The sequence below is a fragment of the Theropithecus gelada genome, chromosome 1 (genome assembly GCF_003255815.1).
Source record: "Theropithecus gelada isolate Dixy chromosome 1, Tgel_1.0, whole genome shotgun sequence".
NCBI lineage: Eukaryota > Metazoa > Chordata > Mammalia > Primates > Cercopithecidae > Theropithecus > Theropithecus gelada.
Window position 1 is genome coordinate 195,883,146 of NC_037668.1, and position 20,834 is coordinate 195,903,979.

Genomic DNA, 20,834 nt, shown 5'->3' on the forward strand with positions numbered 1-20,834 from the left:
TTTCTATTCCTTTGGGTATATACCCAATAATGGGATTGCTGGGTTGAAAGGCTGTTCTGTTTTACATTCATTGAGGAATCACCACACTGGCTTCCACAATGGCTGAACTAGTTTACATTCCCACCAGCAGTGCGTAAGCATTCCCTTTCCTCCACAACCTTCACCAGCATCTGTTATTGTCTGACTTTTTAATAGTAGTCATTCCTACTGGTATTAGATGTTATCTCATTATGGTTTTGATTTGCATTTCTCTAATGATTAGTGATGTTGAACATTTTTTTCATATGGTTGTTGGATGTGTGAATGTCTTATTTTGAAAAGTATCTATTCATGTCCTTTGCCCACTTTTTAATGGGGTCGTTTTTTGCTTGTAAATTTGTTTAAGTTCCTTATAGATTCTGGATATTAGACCTTTGTCAGATGCATAGTTTGCAAAAATTTTCTTCCATTCTGTAGGTTGTTTACTCTGTTGGTAGTTTATTTTGTTGTACAGAAGCTCTTTAGTTTAGTTAGGTACCATTTGTCAATTTGGTTTTTGTTGCAATTGCTTTTGGTGTCTTGTCACAAAGTCTTTGCCAGGTCCTATGTCCAGAATGGTATTTCTCAGGTTATCTTCCAGGGTTCTTATAGTGTTTGGTTTTAGATTTAAGTCTTTACCCCATCTTGAGTTATTTTTTGTATATGATGTAAGGAAGGAGCCCAGATTCAACCTTCTGCATATAGCTAGACAGTTATTCCCATTATAGAATAGGGAGTCCTTTCTCCATTGCTTTTTTTTTTTTTCATGGATTTTGTCAAAATCAGATGGTTGTCAGTGTTCAGCATTATTTCCGGCCTCTGTATTCTGTTCCATTGCTTAACCCCTCTTTTGAGTGAAATGTATTATAAGCAGCAGTCAGTGGTTATTAAGGTGACTTCCATTTGTACATCTTTGCAGGGCCTTCCCTGGCTTTGGTCTGTACTTCTCAGGGCTGACTCTGCAGATGAGGAATGAAGAAACAGTAACAGACAGAAAAGTCTCTAGGGGCTCAGGGAGCAGATCTTGGGGAAAAAAGAAAGAAGCCTGGAACTGTCCACTCTATAACATCAATTTATTTATTTTCAGACTATTGCCCCCAGGCAAGTTTAAAATACTTTCTACTGTATCTTTAATCTCACCTATTGGTCCCACCTATTGGTGCCTGGCAGGAAATAGGCACCAAATTTCTCCTACAGGAAAAATGTGTTGCTTTTCTGTTTACCAAGTGCTGGTAGATACAGTGTATCAGGTGTTAGAAGCAGATGCTGTCTTCTTGTAAGACACATGAGAAAGACACAATGCTGAGAGTCCTTAAGAACTGGAATCAAGAAATAAGCACGCTTTGGAAACTGTAGAGACTCTTACCCAGTACACCTTCATTCTGGATTTTATACTCTAACTTTCCCTTTGAATTTTCCTAATCTTAAAGTGACTGATGACTCTTTTTTTCTGGAAAGGTAAAACAAGATTAAGCCAGAGGCTTGCTGGGGCTAACTGAGCTACTCTACAGTGACATGAGAAATTATTAACTAAACTGCTTTGAAGTATAATATACATATGGAAAAAGGTCGATATAAAAAAATATACAGCTTAATGCATTTTTACAAACAACACACCCCGTAGCCAGCATCCAGATCATTACCACTCCCCAGAGGCTTCCTTTTTACCTCTTCTGGGAATTAACTGTCCCCTCCCCACAAAGACAGCCTCTCTTCTGATTTCTAGCAGCATCATGAATTGGTCCCACCTATTTTTGAACTTTGTATATAGAAAGAATCTTTCAGTATGTGTTCTTTGGTCTGATTTCTTTCACTCAGCATTTTATGAAATTCATCCATATCCTTGTATGAAAACTGTTCACCCTCATTGCTGTGTCTGTGTGTGCATTTATATACTTATTTATATATCAAATGTATTAATAGGTAAAAAGTTTTGATCAGATATGCTTTTTCTACACATAGAAGTTAAAAACAGCTATGCACTGATATGAAGCTTTTCTTTTTCCAATTTTCTAACCTCCCAAAAATTTTCCTAAATGAGTTAGGCAAGGAAACTTTTCACTATAGAAAGGAAGATGTTGGATTCCTGTTAATTCTAGTTTGTTTAGATCATTCCACAATGGGAGGTGTTAACAGGGGACGAAGTATAATGCTGCCTGGGAAAGGCTGCGACTGTTTATCATCCAAGTATGTCAGGTCAATCTAACTGATTTCCTGTGCTTGAAGACAGGAAAAGACGTTGCTGCCTGGCTGCTCCTGCCCTAGGCTCCAAACCAAAGCTGGGGTCAGGCCCAATTGTGAAGTGGTTTAAATTGGTCTCTAGTGCCACCCCATTCTCCTTTCTATACCACCAGATACCCTCTCCTGTTGCTCACTAAGGAGCTTGTGATTATAGCCCTCCTCTTCTTTTGTAGATACATACCAACTAAAAGTGATGCTTTTGAAAAATTATACTTTAAGTTCTGTGATACATGTGCAGAATGTGCAGGTTTGTTACATAGGTATACACGTGCCATGGTGGTTTGCTGCATCCATCAACCCCTCGTCTACATTAGGTATTTCTCCTAATGCTATCCCTCCCCAGCCCCCACCCGCCGACACGCCCCGGTGTGTGATGTTCCCCTTCCTGTGCCCATGTGTTCTCGTGGTTCAACTCCCACTTTAAGTTGAATGTGTGAGAACGTGTGGTGTTTGGTTTTCTGTTCCTGTGTTAGTTTGCTGAGAATGACAGTTTCCAGCTTTATCCATGTCCCTGAAAAGGACATGAACTCATCCTTTTTTATGGCTGCATAGTATTCCATAGTGTATATGTGCCACATTTTCTTTATCCAGTTTATTATTGATGGGCATTTGGGTTGGTTCCAAGTCTTTGCTATTGTGAACAGTGCTGCAATAAACATATATGTGGATGTGTCTATAGTAGAATGATTTATAATCCTTTGGGTATATACCTAGTAATGGGATTGCTGGGTCAAATGGTATTTCTGGTTCTAGATCCTTGAGGAATCACCACACCGTCTTCCACAATTGTTGAACTAATTTACACTGCCACCAACAGTGTAAAAGCATTCCTATTTCTCCATATCCTCTCCAGCATCTGTTGTTTCCTGACTTTTTAATGATCACCATTCTAACTGGCATGAGATGGTATTTCATTGTGGTTTTGATTTGCATTTCTCTAATGCCCAGTGATGATGAGCTTTTTTTTCATACATTTGTTGACCACATAAATGTCTTCTTTTGAGAACTGTCTGTTCATATCCTTCATCCACTTTTTGATGTGGTTGATTTTTTCTTGTAAACTTATTGAAGTTCCTGGTGGATTCTGGATATTAGCCCTTTGTCAGATGGATAGATTGCAAATATTTCTCTCATTCTGTAGGTTTCCTGTGTACTCTGATGATAGTTTCTTTTGCTCTGCAGAAGCTCTTTAGTTTAATTTTATCTCATTTGTCAATTTTGGCTCTTGTTGGCATTGAGTTTGGTGTTTCAGTCATGAAGTCTTTGCCCATGCCTGTGTCCTGAATGTTATTGTCTAGGTTTTCTTCTAGGGTTTTTATGGTTTTAGGTCTTGCATTTAAGTCTTTAATCCATCTTGAGTTAATTTTTATATAAGGTGTAAGGAAGGGGTCCAGTTTCAGTTTTCTGCATATGGCTAGCTAGTTTTCCCAACATCATTTATTAAATAGGGAATCCTTTCCCCATTTCTTATATCTGTCAGGTTTGTCAAAGGTAAGATAGTTGTAGATGTATAGCATTATTTCTGAGGCTGCTGTTCTGTTCCATTGGTCTGTATATCTGTTTTGGTACCAGTACCATGCTGTTTTGATTACTGTAGCCTTGTAGTATAGTCTGAAGTCAGGTAGTCTGATGCCTCCTGCTTTGTTCTTTTTGCTTAGGATTGCCTTGGCTATTATGGGCTCTTTTTTTGTTACCATATGAAATTTAAAGTAGTTTTTTCTAATTCTGTGAAGAAAGTCAATGGTAGTTTGATGGGGATAGCATTGAATCTATAAATTACTTTGGGCAGTATGGCCATTTTCATGATATTGATTCTTCCTATCCATGAGCATGGAATGTTTTCCCATTTGTTTGTGTCCACTTTTATTTCTTTGGGCAGTGGTTTGTAGTTCTTCTTGAAGAGGTCCTTTGCATCCCTTGTAAGTTGGATTCCTAGGTATTTTATTTATATTGGTCCAGAGGCTGAGTTCAAGTCCTGAATATCCTTGTTAATTTTCTGTCTTGTTGATCTGCCTAATATTGACAGTAGGGTATTAAAGTCTCCCACTACTATTGTGTAGGAATCTAAGTCTCTTCATAGGTCTCTAAGAACTTGCTTTATGAATCTGGGTGCTCCTCTTTTGGGTGCATATATTTTTAGGATAATTAGCTCTTCTTGTTGCATTTATTCCTTTATGTTCGTGTAATGCCCTTCTTTGTCTTTTGTGATCTTTGTTGGTTTAAAGTTCGTTTTATCAGAGACTAGGATTCCAACCCCTGCTTTTTTTTTTTTTTTTTTTTTTTGCTCTCCATTTGCTTGGTAAATATTCCTCCATCTTTTTATTTTGAGCCTATGTGTGTCTTTGCATGTGAGATGGGTCTCCTGAATACAGCACACCAATAGGTCTTGACTCTATCAAATTTTCCAGTCTGTGTCTTTTAATTGGGGCATTTAGCCCATTTACATTTAAGGTTAATATTGCCATGTGTGAATTTAATCCTGTCATTATGATGCTAGCTGGTTATTTTGCCTGTTAGTTGATGTAGTTTCTTCATAGTTTTGATGGTCTTTACAATTTAGTGTGTTTTTGCAGTGGCTGTTACAGGTTTTTCCTTTCCATGTTTAGTGCTTCCTTCAGCAGCTCTTGTAAGGCAGGCCTGGTGATGACAAAATCTCTTGGCATTTGCTTGTCTATAAAGGATTTTATTTCTACTTCACTTATGAAGCTTAGTTTGGCTGGATATGAAATTTCTGGGTTGAAAATTCTTTTCTTTAAGAATGTTGAATATTGGCCCCCACTCTCTTCTGGCTTGTAGGGTGTCTGCATAGAGATCTGCTGTTAGTGTGATGGGCTTCCCTTTGTGGGTAACCTGACCTTTCTCTATGGCTGTCCTCAACATTTTTTCCTTCATTTCAACCTTGGTGAATCTCACGATTATGTGTACTGGGGTTGCTCTTCTTGAGGAGTATCTTTGTGGCATTCTCTGTATTTCCTGAATTTGAATGTTGGCCTGCCTTGCTAGGTTGAGGAAGTTCTCCTGGATAATATCCTGAGGAGTGTTTTCCAACTTTGTTCCATTCTCCCTGTCAGTTTCAGTTACACCAATCAAATGTAGGTTTGGTCTTTTCACATAGTACCATGGAGGCTTTGTTTGTTCCTTCACATTCTTTTTTCTCTAATCTCATCTTTACATTTTATTTTATTAAGTTGATCTTCAATCTCTGATATTCTTTCTTCCGCTTGATCAATTTGGCTATTGATACTTGTGTATGCTTCACAAAGTTCTTGTGCTGTGTTTTTCAGCTGCATCAGATCACTTATATTCTACTCTAAACTGGTTATTCTAGTTAGCAATTCCTCTAACCGTTTTTCAAGGTTCTTAGCTTCCTTGCATTGGGTTAGAACATGCTCCTTTAGCTCAGAGAAGTTTGTTATTACCCACCTTCTGAAGCCTACTTCTGTCAATTTGTCAAACTCATTCTCTGTCCAGTTTTGTGCCCTAACTGGTGAGGAGTTGTGATCCTTTGGAGGAGAAGAGGCATTCTGGTTTTTATAATTATCAGCCTTTCTGTGCTGGTTTTTCCTCATCTTTGTGGATTTATCTACATTTCATCTTTGATATTGGTAACCTTCAGATGGGGTTTTTGTGTGGACGTCCTTTTTGTTAATGTTGATGCTATTCCTTTCTGTTTGTTAGTTTTCCTTCTAACAGGCCCCTCTGCTGCAGGTCTGCTGAGTTTCCTGGAGGTCCACTCCAGACCCTGATTGCCTGGGCATCACCAGCGGAGGCTTTAGAACAGCAAAGGGCCGGGCGCGGTGGCTCAAGCCTGTAATCCCAGCACTTTGGGAGGCCGAGATGGGCGGATCACGAGGTCAGGAGTTCGAGACCATCCTGGCTAACACGGTGAAACCCCGTCTCTACTGAAAAATACGAAAAACTAGCCGGGCGAGGTGGCAGGCGCCTGTAGTCCCGGCTACTCGGGAGGCTGAGGCAGGAGAATGGCGTAAAAACCCGGGAGGCGGAGCTTGCAGTGAGCTGAGATCCGGCCACTGCACTCCAGCCTGGGCGACACAGCGAGACTCCGTCTCAAAAAAAAAAAAAAAAAAAAAAAAAAAAAAAAAAAAAAAGAACAGCAAAGATTGCCACTTGTTCCTCCTCTGGAAGCTTCATACCAGAGAGGCACCTGCCACATGCCAGCTGGAGTTCTCCTACATGAGGTGTCTGTTGACCCCTGCTGGGAGGTGTCTCCCAGTCAGGAAGCATGGGGGTCAGGGACCCACTTGAAGAGGCAATCTGTCCCTTAGCAGAGCTTGAGCGCTGTGCTGGGAGGTCCGCTGCTCTCTTCAGAGCTGGCAGGCAGGAACATTTAAGTCTGCTGAAGTTGCACCCATAGCTATCCCTTCCCCCAGGTGCTGTGTCCCAGGAATTTGGAAGTTTGATCTATAGGCCCCTGACTGGGGCTGCTGCCTTTCTTTCAGAGATGCCCTGCCCAGAGAGGAGGAATCTAGAGACGCAGTCTGGCTACAGCAGCTTTGTCGTGCTGTGGTGGACTGTGTCCAGTTCAAACTTCCCAGCAGCTTTGTTTACACTGTGAGGGGAAAACCGCCTACTCAAGCTTCAGTAATGGTGGATGCCCCTCCCCCCACCAAGCTCAAGCATCCCAGTTCGACTTCAGATTGCTGTGCTGGCAGCAAGAATTTCAAGCCAGTGGGTCTTAGCTTGCTGGGCTCCATGGGGGTGGGACCCACTGAGCTAGACCACTTGGCTCCCTGGCTTCAGCCCCCTTTCCAGGGGAGTGAACACTTCTGTCTCACTGGTGTTTCAGGCGCCACTGGGGTATGAAAAAAAACTTAGTGTCTGCCCAAATGGCCACCCAGTTTTGTGCTTGAAACTCAGGGCCCTGGTGGCATAGGCACTCGAGGGAATCTCCTGGCCTGTGGGTTGTGAAGACCGTGGGAAAAGCATAGTATCTGGGCTGGAGTGCGCCATTCCTCAGGGCACAGTCCCTCACTGCTTCCCTTGGCTAGGGGAGGGAGTTCCCTGACCCCTTGCACTTCCTGGGTAAGATGATGCCCCACCCTGATTTGGTTCATCCTCCATGGGCTACACCTACTGTCTAATGAGTCCCAATGAGATGAGCCAGGTATCTCAGGTGGAAATGCAGAAATGACCCGCCTTCTGTATTTATCTTACCGGGAGCTGCAGACCGGAGCTGTTCCTATTCAGCCACCTTGCCAGTCACTGGCCCTAAAAGTGATTTTAACTGTGTGGTTTTGATTGCTTCTCCATCACTTATTACTCCTGTTGGCACCATTAGAGATGGTATAAAGTGACTTTCCTAGACACTTGCCATGACCCTTTGTATTTAACCGTGTCTTTATATTACAGACACTTGTAGATTAAGTATCTTCAAAGGAGAGGAATAAGAGTTGGCCAGCCTATTAAGATATAGAGAATCCTAGTGAGAATATTAATCTTCTATAGGTAATGAAAGCAATTCATAATTTCATACCAAAGACTAGGGTCTGTTAGTATCATCACCATTCTTGGGAATTGTGAAGTGAGTCATGTGCATGGAAGTGGAAGGAGTCAAAAATCTGGAGCTTTCCTCTGGGTCTCTCTCTCTTTTTTTTTTTTTCCGAGACAGGGTCTCACTATGTTGCTCAGACTGGTTTCAAACTCCTGAGCTCAAGCAATCCTCTTGCCTTGGCCAGCTAAGTGCTGGGATTATAGGCATGCACTGCACCCGGCAGAGGCACTCTTGATCTCATGTTTTCATAGTCACATTTGGGAAACTCAACTCACCTCACTCTTCAAAACACTGGTCATACCTTCCATTTTCTTAGTTTCTTGGTGTCCTATGTTAGGTGGTTGTTTAATAAATTTGCCTTGTACAAAGCAGATGCTCAACAATAATGATAATATAGAATGCCTACCACTCTTGGGGATGTTGACATTGGAGCAGAGGATCCTGAGTGCCTCAATCCAAAGAATAATTATTAAGTTTGTTGGTTAGAATAAAAATAATAATAGGCATAACTTTATGCAGCATTGGCCATGTTTCAGGCACTATTTTAACACTATAAATGCATTCTTTTTTCATCTTCTTATCCTCACTTTATGGATGATGCATTGCATTTGCTGAAGATCATACAGCTGATAAATGGCAGAATTGTAATTCACTTGATCTTAGCCAAAAGGCTGAGAAGCAATGCAGAATTGTAATTCAATTCTAGCCAAATCTGTCTGACACAGGAGCCAAGTTCTCAACCATTACAATGTAGGGACTCTGTTTTGTATTGTGTATTTACTTTTCTGCAGTAGTAATTCTGCTTTTTACTGCATATAGCCACTATTTTCTTGCGGTATCATCAGTTATTTCATTGAACCTGTGTTTTCTCCTACTTGTTCCTGTACTGATGCCATATCCTCTTTAATCTCACTGGGTATAAGAAATAGCCAGGTGTGTAGAATATTCTTCTGATTCATAAAGTGAACCTCAGAGGAAAGGCTTTTCTCAGCTCTTGACTTTTTGTTTCTCTTCATTATGAAGCATTTGTTTTCTTTACTATTTTGTTTCCATGATTTTGACTTGTTGATCCTAAACCTAAAAAGATAGTTTTAACTACTTGTCTTAAATGTTGGTATTTGAAGCTTCCTAGGACAAGGCCAAAGTAGCAGGCCACATGTGGTGACAGCCCTGGCCGATGCCAGGTGGGCTGCCAGGGTTTCATTAACTAGGACCTGGGGTACAGGTCTTAGATCCCATTTCTGAGGTATGGTTGTGCATAGACTTTCCCACCACACATATCTGGCTACTGAGGTTAGGCACGTTAGAGGAGAAAGCCAGACAGTCACAAAGTTACTTGGTTGTGAGGCAGGGTAGAGGCTTTATGTTATTATTGTTGTAGTTACTGAAAAATATTTAAAGTAATAACGTTGGAGACAAGCAGGTTGCTGACATTGCTACTCATTCCACAATATTCCTGAAATCCTGCAGTCTGAACCTCCAACTGTGGAAATTCTCACAAACTGTGACAGCCCAGGGAGATCTTTTAGAGGAGAAACATCCCTGAAATCACACCACAGTTGCTGCCAACTTTGCCTAAACAGAGAGCCCAGTGGTGCTGGCATCTGTGAACACCCATCATGCACTTCACTGTGACTGTAGCACTTGACTTTTGCAGCTTTATACCCAGGTCATATATATTTTGTAAGGGTTTGAGACACAGTTGTGGCTCTATAGAGGTACACAGAGGAATGCATGCTGGCTGAGCTTTTGGACAAAGAGGGTCTTGGAAATCTGCATGATGACGTGGAAAGAACGTAGGCTTTGAAGTCAGACTTATCACTCTTGGCTTTAAAAACTGACTCTCATGTTACTAGTTCTGTGATCTTGGGTTTGGCAAATGACATGTTTAGTTTCAATTTTATCATCTGTAATATGCCAATCGCACAGCATGTAATCAACATGTCACACTAATAATTACGTATTTTAAGTCAGTTTCTCTCAATAGTCCAAGGTTCATTAGAATGGAGATTTCATGTCTTGCTCATTGCAATATTCTCACTATACCTAGTACAGTGTCTAGCAAGGACTGAGTGTTCAATAAGCATTTGTTAAGTTAATAAGAAACTCTACAATAAAACTGCTGGGATTTTAATTGGAATTGCATTAAATGCATAGATCAATTTTAGGAATATTTACAGTTTTATGAGTACACACTTTAGGATTCATGAACATGTATTTATATTTAAGTTTTCTATGTTTTCAATAAAATTTTATATTTTTGCTCTAAAGATATTATACATCTTTTGTTAGATTTATTCCTAGGTATCTGAAATTTTTACTGTACTGTAAAAGCCTTTTTATAAAAATAGCACATTTAAAAATTTTTGTGTTGATACTTAGAACTGCAACTTAAATGTACATATTATTTTTTAAGGAGTCACGTTTTAAACTTTTCTTACTACTCCAGTAATTTTTCTGTAGATTCATTGCAGTCTTCTACCCAATATCATTTGCAAATAAAGACAATTTTATTTCTTACTCCCCAATTCTTGTATCTTTTCTTTTTTTCCTTATTACCTTATCTAGGGCATCTAGTACAATATTGAAATAGTGAAATCCTGTCTTGTGACTCATCTTACAGGGAGTAGTTATAGTGTTCCACCGTTAAGTATAATGTCCATTACAGGTTTTCTTTGTAGACACCATTTACATGTTATAGAAGTTCCCTGTCATTATAATTTTTAAAATAAATAAATGTTTATTGAACTTCTTTGTATATTGAAAAGATTACATTTTAAATGATCTTCAATCTGTTAAAATGTGGATAATTGTATCACTGATAATGTTAAATAAATTTTGCATTCCTGGGGTAAATCCAAATTGTTTACGGTGCACTGTGTAATCTCTTTATTGTTTACATAGGTCACATAGGGAAAATTGAACTCAGAGAAGTTGAGCTACTTGCCCAAGGCCACACAGCCCAAGTATTTGCAAAAAGCAGATGACTGAGGGCCAGACACGATGGCTCACGCCTGTAATCCCAGCACTTTGGGAGGCTGAGGCAGGGGGATAGCTTGAGTCCAGGAATTTGAGACCAGCCTAGGCAATATGGCGAAACCCCATCTCTACAAAAAATACAAAAATTAGCCAGGCATGGTTGTGCATGCCTGTAGTCCCAGCTAATTGGGAGGCTGAGGCAGGAGGATTGTTTGAGCCTGGGATACGGAATTTGTAGTGAGGTGAAATTGTGCCATTGCACTCTAGCCTGGGTGACAGAGCAAGACCCTGTCTCAAAATAATAATAATAATAATAAAATAAAAAACTCACAAAAAACCAAACTGAAACCTTGAAGTTCTGAGTAATATAGCCTGGATGAAATGGATTAATCATAAAAGGTGTTTAGGTATTGCCAGCAGACCACTTCATTTAGAAAGAAAGAACCACTCGGCCCCTTGGATAACGTCACTTAAAACTAAACTGTCATCCATTACTGCCCTCTGGGATCCCAAAGTTTCATTTAGGGTCATTGCAGGATCCCCATTATCTCTTAAGTAAATCCTCAGGGAAGCTATTAAACCTCTGGGTAAGACAATTCTCTCTTATGAGAAGCCAGGATCATATAATTATTTGAGGATTAAAAAATTGGACTTGATTTGATTTTTCCAGCTAACTGACTTTAGACAGTTGCTATTTTCCATTTATTTATTATATTATAATCTATTGTTTAATATCACAGTTGGAGTATATATGTATTTCAATCAGTGACTCATTTTGGTAACCAAGATATTTGGTTGTCAAAGTATTACTCCAAAACGCATATTAAGTTTTAAAAAAATTATTATTCAAATTCACGTTTACCAGACCAGAATTCCTCTTTGAATTTAGTGTGCTTCTAGCAATACAATCTCTGGCACACAGGGTTATGAAAAGACCCTAATTTTCTAAACAAGCCAACTGACCAGTCCTGCAGATAGAGGCAGATAGAAGGTGAACAAGTACAAAAGTAGCAGCCATGAAACCCAGGGAACAGTCAACATTTCTGTCTTAGACACCTATATTTTCATTTATTTATTTTTAATAGACTTTATTTTTAGGGCAGTTTTGGGTTCACAACAAAATTGAGCAGAAGGTACAGAAATTTCCCATGTATCCCCTACCCCCACTCATCCATAACCTCCCCCATTATCAACATCCCCTACCAGAGTGGTACATTTGTTACAATTGATGAACCTACGTTGACACATCATTATCACTCAGAGTCAATAGTTGACATTAGGGTTCACTCTTGGTGTTGTGTACTTTTATGGGTTTGGACGAATGTACAATGATGTGTGTCCCCCATTGTGTTATCATAGTGCCCCAGAAATCCTCTGTGCTACACCTGTTCATTCCTCCGTTCACTATAACTTGGCAACCATTAGTATTTTTATTGCCTCCAGAGTTTTACCTTTCCCAGAATGCCATATAGTTGGAATTGTACAGTGTGTAGTCTCTTCAGACTGGCTTTTTAAACTTTGAGTAATATGAATTTAAGTTTCCTCCACATCTTTTCATAGCTTGATTGCTCATTTCTTTTTAGCACTGAATAACATTCCATTGTCAGGATGTACCAGTTTATCCACTCACCCACTTAAGGAAATCTTGGTTGCGTCCAAGTTTTGGCAATTATGAATAAAACTGCTATAAACATTCATGTACACGTTTTTGTGTGGACATAAGTTTTCAACTCCTTTGGGTAAAAACCAAGAAGCGTGATTTCTGGAACGAATGATAAGACGATGTTTAGTTTTGTAAGAAACTGCCAAACCATCTTCCAAAGCAGCTGTACTATTTTTCATTCCTGCTAGCAGTGAATGAAAGTTCCTATTGTTGTCACATAAAGGATGTCAGCATTTGGTGTTGTCGGTGTTCTAGATTTTGGCCATTCTGACAGCTGTATAGTGATATTTTATTGTTCTTTTAATTTGTATTTCCCTGATAACACATGATGCAGAGCATCTTTTCATGTGATCATTTATAATCTGCACATATTCTTTGGTGAGGTGTCTTGTAAGATCTTTGACCAACTTTTTAACTGGATGGGTTGTTTCTCAATGTTAAGTTTTAAATACCTTTGTATATGTTGGATAACAGTGCTTTCTCACGTGTGTGAGAAATCTTCTACAAATATTTTCTCCCAGCCTGTGGCTTGTCTTTTCATTTCTTTGACATTGTCTTTCACAGAGCAGAAGTTTTCCAAGCTAATGAAGTCTGTCTTAATCAACGATTTATTTGATGTATTGTGCCTTTGGTGTTGTATCTACAAAGTCATCACCGTATCCAAGGTCATCTAGGTTTTTTCCTGTTATCGTCTAGGAGTTTTATAGTTTTGTATTAAAATTTCCATTTTAAGCTCAAATTTATGAAGTGTGTAAAGTCTATGTCCAGATTTTTTATGCATGTGGATGTTCAGATGTTCGAGCTCCATTTGTGGGAAAGACTCTCTTTGCTCCATTGTATTTCCTTTGTTCCTTTATCAAAGATCAGTTGACTTTATGTTGGCCTGTTTCTGGGCTCTCTGATGTATTCCACTGATCCTATTTGTGCACTTTTTCACCAATACTGCACTTCCTTGATTACTGTAGCTTTATAGTAACTTTTGAAGTTGGGTAGTATTGGTACTTCAACGTTATTCTTCTTCAATATTGTGTTGGCAATATTGTGTTAATACACTTGGGCTGCTATAGCAAAATACCTTACACTGAGTGGCTGATAAATTTATTTCTCATGGTTCTTGAGGCTGAGAAATCCAAGATCAAAGCATAAGCAGACTTAGTGTCTGTGCTCTGGTTCACAGGTGGTGACTTCTAGCTGTGTCGTCACATGGTGGAAGGGGTGAGCTCTCTGGGGTCTCTTTGATAAGGGCACTAATTCCCTCATGGCACAATCACCTCTCAATGGTCCCACATTACCCTGGGGGTTTCAAAATATGAATTTGGGGGACATACAAACATTTAGGCCATAGTAGCAAATAAACTTTAGAATCAGTTTGTTGATATCGACAAAATAACTTGTTGGGATTTTGATTGTGATTGCATTAAATCTAAAGATCAAGTTGGGAGGAACTGACATCTTAATAACATTGAGTCTTCCTACTCGTAAACATGAAATATCTTTCAGTTTATTTAGTTCTTTGATATCTCTCATCTGATTTTTGTAGTTTTCCTCATTTTCTTTCTCTCTAAAGAACTTTTAAAGACATTTTTTGCAGGCAGGTCTACTGGCAAGAAATTCTCTCAACTTTGTTTGAGAAAGTATTTCTCCCTCACTTTTGAAGGACTATTTCACAGGGTACAGAATCCTAGCCTGGTTGTTGTGGTGTTTTTTTTTTTTTCCCCCCTCAATTCTAAATATTTCACTATATTCTCTTCTTGCTTGAAAGGTTCTTAAGATAAGTAGGATGCAATTCTTACTTTTTTCCTCTATAAGTGCTGTGGTTTGGATACGGTTTGTTTGTCCCCATCAAATCCTGTGTTCAAATTTGATCCCCATTGTGATGGTGGTGGGAGGTGAGGCCCGTTGGGAGGTGTTTCAGTCATGAGGGTGGATCTGGTACAAATGGTTTGGTGCCATTCTTGTGGTAGTGAGTGGGTTCCCACTCTGGTGAGACTGGTTTAGTTCTCACAGGAATGGATTAGCTCCCTCTGAAGGTGAGTTGCTGTAAAGCCAGGATGCCCCTCAGGACGGGTTCCATTTCTGTATCAGTGGCTTGATGTCTGGCATTAATTTGTTTCAGATAATTCTTCTAGTCCTTTGTCTTTTTCTTGTCTTTATGGTATTTCCATTATGCACATATTATATCCTTTGTAGCTGTTCTGGGTTTTTTTGGTCTTTGTACTCTGCTGTTCAGATTTGAAGGTTTCTGTTAAGATAGCCTCAACCTCAGAGATTCTTCCCTGAGTTGTCTCCAGTCTAGTCGTAAGCCCACTGAAGGCATTCTTCCTTTCTATTATACTGATTTTTATCTGTATCATTTCTTTTTGGTTCTTTCTTCCATCTCTGTGCTTACATCATCCATATATTCATGCATGCTCCTACTTTATCCATGAGAGCCCTTAGCATATAAATCATAGTTGTTTTAAATTCTTGATCTGATAATTCCAGCATCCCTACCATATCTGAGTCTGGTTTTGATGCTTTCTCTGTCTCTTACAAATGTGTTTTTGGCTTCCTGGTATGTCTTATACTTTTTTATTGATAGCCAGGCATGATGTATCCTGCACTGTTTCCCATAGAGATTATTACTTCAGTAAGTTGTGATTTTCTCTATTCTACTGTTAGTCTCTTTAATTTGGCGGTGGGGCGGGTGGGGGTGAGGGTGGCAGCAGTTTTCCCTGTGACCTTGCCTCTCTTATGGATCTAAGAAAAGCTTCTGATTTTTCAGTTTGTTCAGCTTTTTACTTATTGTCACATGGAGTGACAATTTTTAATAATCTTATATGCTAGACTGGAAAGCAGAAGTCCTTTATTTATTTTTCATCTTTATTGAGACTGCCACCTTTCATGATTCACTGCTAGGGACTGCAGCAGTCTTCAAGCTGTGAAGTGGCAAGAGGTGACATCCAAGGACATCTTTATGCAGTGTCCTAAGTTTTTTGTGTTACTCCCCAAACATTATATATTGGGTAAGCTCCACAGTAATTAAAGTTAGAAAAATGAGATTTGTTGTTGTTGTTCTCTATCAGCTTGACCAGGTTTCTTAAAGTGGACAAAGTTGAATGTTGGAACAGGAGCAGAGGAATGGTCACCATCATATACTGTTGGCAAGAGTTCAAATTTATTCTTTTATTTGAAGGATAATTAAATAATACCTGTCAACATTTCAAGTGCACATATACTTTGGTCTAGTAAATTCCCTTCTAATAATTTTCCAAGAGAAATTATGGGACAAATATAGGCAAATACACATATTCTAGAATGTTTTGCAGTTTTGTGTATGATAGCAAGAATTTGTAAATAGAAAGATTTTCATCCATATGGAATATTTTGAATACATGATGGTGCATTATACAATGAAATATTATGCAGCCACCACAAAGAATGATAGAGACTTTTTATTAACATGAAAATATGTCCTTAATATATCACTTAACTGAAAACACTAAAATATAAAAGTAAAGCTTAAATCTTTTTTTGTTGAAAGTTATCTGTGAATATATGAATTTAAAAATTCTAAAAGCATACCAACATGTCAATAGTGGTTGTTTTGGATGACTGTTTTCTTTTTTATGTCTTTCTGGTATGAGTCTTTTATAAGAGAGACATTACTTTTCTATTTTTATTTTAGAAAAATACTTTTTATGTGAAAATTTGTTTTTATGAATTACATTGACAGATGAGTTACAAAATTTAAAAGTTTTATTTTAATAAAAAGAAAAACAACAAGCTTTAAAGAACACTTATTAAGCCAAGTTTAAGTACAAACAAGTCTGCTAAATTCAAATCCCTACTGAAGCTTTTCCTCCCTCTTCATTGTTCAAAGGAAAGCAAATCCCTAGGAGGCTATTATGCCTTTCAGTAAGACAATTCCCTCTTATCGGGAGCCAGGATCACAGAATTATTTGAGAATTTAAAAAAATGGACTTCATTTGATTACTTCCAGCCAAGTGTCTTTATATAGCTGTTATTTTTCCGTTTCTTTATTTTATTTAATCCATTGTTTAATGTCACATTTGGAGTTTATGTATATTTCAGTAAATTACCCATTTTGATAACCAAGGTATTTGTAAGAAAAGGAAACAATTTGAAAGCAGATGTGTGAATTTTGAAACATTGTTCAAAATTACCTTTTCACTTGTAGGACTCGTTCAGGGGCACTGTGGCCAGTGGTAGATGCAATTAAAGTTGTCTGTATTTTATTCATACCTGGAGAATATGTACTCTCCCTCTAAGAAGCCACTGGTTCAGTTGTACGGGGAAACTCATCTTAGCCTCAAATTCAGAGCAGAGATACTGCTCAGGAAGCCATTTCCAAAAATACATCTCCAAATTTAACCAAAAGAAAATCTAGAAGAAAACATGGGTTTATGGCTCTTGAATGTGAAGACATTTAATGAGCTCTGGGCTAATAGGGTTTGCGGAGAGGATGCCAGTCCCACTAAGACAATGCAGAAGCAGTGTTTTTTTTTTTTTTTTTTTTTTTTTTTTTTGTCTGAGATGGAGTTTCACTCTGGTTGTCCAGGATAGAATACAGTGGCATGATCTTGGCTCACTGAAAGCTCCACCTCCCAGGTTCAAGGGATTCTCCTGCCTCAGCCTCCCAAGTAGCTGGGATTACAGGTACTCACCACCATGCCTGGCTAATTTTTGTATTTTTAGTAGAGACGGGGTTTCACCATGTTGGCCAGGCTGGTCTCGAACTCCTGACCTCAGATGATCCACCTTGGCCTCCTGAAGTGCTGAGATTACAGGCGTGAGCCACCGCGCCGAGTCAATAGTGGTTGTTACAGACAGAAAGCATCACTGCACTGATATGTTCCACAGAAGGCTTTTTGGAAGAGAGAATATTTCAGATGTGACTCTGATATAACTTGAATTGACTATTATTAAGAGCCAGAGAAATAAAAATAACACATAGTCCCTGCAGTTGACAAACCTGCCATCCATAGAGGGAGACTGCTGTTCAGGCCCGATGTGGAAGAGGCAATTGTGAGGACATGGGGTACTTGTCACTCAGACAAAAGGCCACCGGCCTTGGTGCCTTTACAGAGCATGCAGCTGCCTGCACGCACTTATACCTTTGTACCTGTCTCTACTTTAGGCACCACAGAAAATGTAATTCCTAAGAACCTATGATGGGGCAAATATTAAAGAAAAAAGAAAAAAATCTATATTCACAAATTTCATAAGCAACTCATTATACTTTCTTTCTTATATATTCTCTTTCAGATATATATTTTAAAGTGGATGTGTAGTGTATGTGTGTGGTGGGAGAAAGTGTGGAATGCATTCCTCTCTGCAATTCATTTATGCCGAATATGAAATTGTTCATTTCCTAAAACCTAACAAATATTAGCGTTTTGAGAAATAATAGAATTGAGGCTGGGAGCAGTGGCTCATGCCCGTAATCCCAACACTTCGGCAGGCCAAGATGTGTGGATTGCTTGAGTCCAGGAGTTCAAGACCAGCCTGGGCAACATAATGAGACCTCATCATTACAGAAAAATACAAAAATTAGCCAGGCATGGGGGCACATGCCTATAGTCCCAGCTACTCGGGAGGCTGAGGTGGGAGAATCACTAGAGCCTGGGAGGTCAAGACTGTAGTGAGCTATGATTGTACTACTGTACTCCAGCCTGGGTGACAGAGTGAGACCCTGCCAAAAAATAAGGGAGGGAGGGAGGAAGGAAGGAAGGAAGGAAGGAAGGAGGGAAGGAAGGAAGGAAAGAAGGAAGGAAAGAAGGAAGGAAGGAAGGAAGGAAGGAAGGAAGGAAGGAAGGAAGGAAAGATGGGAGGGAGGGAGGGAGGAAGGGAGGGAGGGAGGGAAGGAATAATTGGCTGTCTAGGAAAATCCACAGCTTTATGGGAGGCAGTGGGAGGCTGACCTCACCTAGACTTATGTGATTGAACAAGAAAGCACAAGATGCACTTTGTGTCCTTTACTCTCTGTGCTTGGTTATTTCACTTTCTCTGAACTCTGGTGGCTCTCATCTGTGTGGACATGCATTATCTCATAGAGTTATATCTCCTTTCTTCGTGTTTGGCCTGTATCTCCAACTAGATTAAAAGCTTCTAGAGGCAGTTTTTAATGCAGACTCAGCAAACTGAGTGTCATATTTTTGTGAGGTCCCAAGCCCTAGAACAATGGCCTATGAAAAAGACACAGTAAATAGTTGTTGATGTTGCTGTTACATTGATGGATGCTGGCTTGAGAGGTCTTATTTCATTAATTGTTTAATCCTTAAACAAAAGTTTCTCTACAAGGATTGGCTTTTGTTCCACATACTAGCTAACATTTGTTGGCTCTTGTCTTTTTGATAATAGCCATCTGTGATATCTTATAGTGATTTTGATTTGCATTTCCCTGATGATTAGTGATGTTGAATACACCTTTTCCATCTTTTCCATATACCTCTTGGCCTGTTGACTTTTTTTCTTTTTTTTTTAGACAGAGTCTTGCTCTTCTACCTAGGCTGGAGTGCAGTGGCATGATCTCAGCTCACTGCAAACTCTGCCTCCCAGTTCAAGTGATTTTCATGCCTTGGCCTCCCCAGTAGCTGGGACTACAGGAGCGCACTGCCACACCTGGCTAATTTTTATATTTTCAGTAAAGACAAGGTTTCGCCATGTTGGCCGGGTTATTCCCCAACTCCTGGCCTCAAGTGATCTGCCTACCTCGGCCTCCCAAAGTGTTGGGATTATAGGTATGAGCCATTGCCCTTGGCCCTATTTTTATGTCTTCTTTGGAGAAATCTCTATTCAGTCCTTTGCCCATTTTAAAATTAGGTTATTTCCTTTTCTGCTAGTGAGTTGTATTTTGAATATAAACTCCTTATCAGATATATTGTTTTCAAATATTTTCTTCCAATCTATAAGCTGTTTTTCCATTTTGTTGATTGCTTCCTTTGTTGTCCAGAAACTTTTTAGTTGGATGTTATTCCATTTATTCATTTTTGCTTTTGCAGCCTCAACTTTTGGGGTCACACCCAAAAAGTCATTGTCAAGACCAACTTTAATGAGCTTTCCTCCTATGTTTTCTTCTAGGAGCTATGGTTTTGGGTCTTATGTTTAGGTCTTTTATCCATTATGAGTTGTTTTTTTTTTTTTTTTTTTTTTTTTTGAGACGGAGTCTCGCTCTGTCGCCCAGGCTGGAGTGCAGTGACCGGATCTCAGCTCACTGCAAGCTCCGCCTCCCGGGTTTACGCCATTCTCCTGCCTCAGCCTCCCGAGTAGCTGGGACTACAGGCGCCCACCACCTCGCCCGGCTAGTTTTTTGTATTTTTTAGTAGAGACGGGGTTTCACCGGGTTAGCCAGGATGGTCTCGATCTCCTGACCTCGTGATCCGCCCGTCTCGGCCTCCCAAAGTGCTGGGATTCCATTATGAGTTGATTTTTAAGCAAAAAGTTTAACTGGAGAAACACTTTTGTGAACCATGGGATGTGCCTCTGAATGCTTAATTAGCATTTTTAATTTTTAATAAATATTTCAATGAAAATTTTTAATGCATGTTTTTTATAAATTTGGTATCTATTTGTAATTTCAGAGATGTATCTATAAAGAATAAATGATTGCAGAGACCTGGCATAATCATCATTGGAGGTAACATTCCCCTGAATGCATCAAAAGAAAATGAATATTATTAGCTATTTAATCTTTTATTACCTTTGATCATGGGAAACAGTAGGACAAGTTAATCAGGAAGGTTTCAGGAAACTCTGAACCACATAATTTTTAATTCAGTGATTGGGTGGGGACTTAGAAATTAGCCAGTTATACATCCCATTCAACATAGGCTTTTTTTCTTATGAATTGAAGCATTTTCATGTTTGTCCCACATTTCCAGATCAAAAAGACATTCCCCACCTGTAGACCCAGCTACTCGGGAGGCTGAGGCACGAGAATTGCTTGAACCTGGGAGGCGGAGGTTGCAGTGAACTGAGATTGAGCCATTGCACACCAGCCTGGGTGACAGAGTTTTGGTTTGTCTCAAAACCAAACAAACAAAAAAACGATTGCCCAGAAAACTGACCAAAGCTTCCCTGGATAAACAAGGTGATTTTGACGTAGGCAGACTTAATAACAGAAGACCTTACCCTGAGATGTGATTTCTGTGTCCTGACACAGATACAAGAAGTGGCTTGATATAGTCTTACTTTTAATTCATCTTTAATTACGAGAGACTTCTAGCATAGAGCTCACCAGAAAACTAAGGGAAGGGGGTCTGAAGGGCCTCTTCTCTTAACAAAAAAGAGCACTTTAAAATGAGTTTAATGAAAGACCTCATATTTTAATATAGTATTATTTGGGGTGCACTTAAATTTGAATCCCATTTCTTTCAGTTATCATCTGTGCCATCTTGAGCAAAACAGTTGACCCTCCAA